The sequence below is a fragment of the Dendrobates tinctorius genome, unplaced genomic scaffold, assembly GCF_039654945.1.
Source record: "Dendrobates tinctorius isolate UK_male_01 unplaced genomic scaffold, ASM3965494v1 ptg000151l, whole genome shotgun sequence".
Classification (NCBI taxonomy): domain Eukaryota; kingdom Metazoa; phylum Chordata; class Amphibia; order Anura; family Dendrobatidae; genus Dendrobates; species Dendrobates tinctorius.
The window spans coordinates 31819357-31820914 of record NW_027361818.1 but is presented as its reverse complement, the minus strand read 5'-3'; positions in this window follow the sequence as shown (position 1 = coordinate 31820914).

The following is a 1558-nucleotide window of genomic DNA, read 5'->3' as shown; positions in this document are numbered from 1 at the left end:
GCGGAGGCCAGTCGCCACCAGCTGGAAAGGGGGTAAGCCTGCAACCAACCCCAATGCCCCAGCTAGCCGTCCCTCCGGAGGCCCTGTCCCTGTTGCCAACAACAGGCCGGCTACTGACAGGCGCCTGTGTCACCACTGCCAGCGGCCTGGTCACTTCTTTTACGCCTGTCCGAACAGGCCGAAGAACCCCCCAGCCAAGGCCCCCGGGCCCAACGCCTCTGTTCTTTTGGTGGGAGGTGTGGTTGGGAGGGCTGACGACAACGTTCAACCTGTTCAGGTGGGGGCCCGTCTTGCTACAGGCCTCAAGGACACCGGGGCTGAACGAACCCTCATCCGTCCTGGACTGGCGGCCCCTGAAGAGTTTGTTGAGGGGAAAACCCTGACTGTCACCGGGATTGGAGGCACCCGTTGTCCCTTGCCAGTGGCACGAGTTTATCTCGATTGGGGTGCTGGGAGCGGGTTGAGGGAGGTGGGAGTGTCTGAAAACCTGCCCACTGATGTTTTATTGGGGACTGACTTGGGGAGGATGGTTGCATACTACGTCCCTGACACCCTTCCCCAAACTGATAATAAGGGTAACGTTAACCCTGATGATGATGACGGGAAACTGAATGTGTTACCTGCTAATGCCTTGATGAGTAATGATGTAACTAACAACCATTCTTTCCCCAGGTATGATGCTGATGCTGATGTGAATGTACCAAAGCAAACTGATAACCATTCTTCTCCTAGGAAGGATGATGATGATGTTGATGTATCTGTGCCGACTGAACCCGTTAACCCTTTCTTTGAAGCGGTAGATGTGTCCACAGGTACCGAAGTGCTCAGCCCCGTCACTCCGCGGAGTGAGACGGCTGAGGAACCCCTGGCAGGAGTAAGCAGCGGTGCTCAAGGAAATGGGGAGGTGCGTGGGGACCATGAGGAAGGTAATGCCATGCAGCTGACCAGTGCCACCGAGGAAGGTAACTGGCCCATAAGTAGCGCTGCTCCTGAAGTGTTGGGGGTGGATGGGGAGGTAGAGCCCAAGCCAGCACCGGCTGGTGGGTCTGTAGAAATCCCCAGGGAGACAGCATACATAGCAGCTGTCACACGCAGTCAGAGTGCCCAGATCGCAGGTAACGCACAGTCTTCTGGACCCTCTGCTGCTACAGGAGAGACTGAACCAGAGGTGAACCCAGAGCCGGTTCCAGAGGGTCCCAGTAAAGAGGGGACCCTGACGTCACTTCTGGCAGCCTCCAGCATGGAGTTCCAGGCTGCTCTGCACACAGACGCCAGCCTGGAGAAATTGAGAGGTCTCGCCGAGACGCCCACCTCCAAGTCTGATAAGGAGAGGGTGTTCTGGGAACGAGGAAGGTTGTACCGGGAGACAGTACCCGGAGATCCTAAAAAGGAGTGGTTGAGGGAAAGACAGCTGGTCGTCCCCTATCAGTTCAGAACCGAGTTGTTGCGGATTGCCCATGAGATTCCACTCGCTGGACACTTGGGGATCAGCAAAACAAAGGCACGGCTGTCTCAACACTTCTATTGGCCCAAGATGGGGACAGATGTAACACACTAC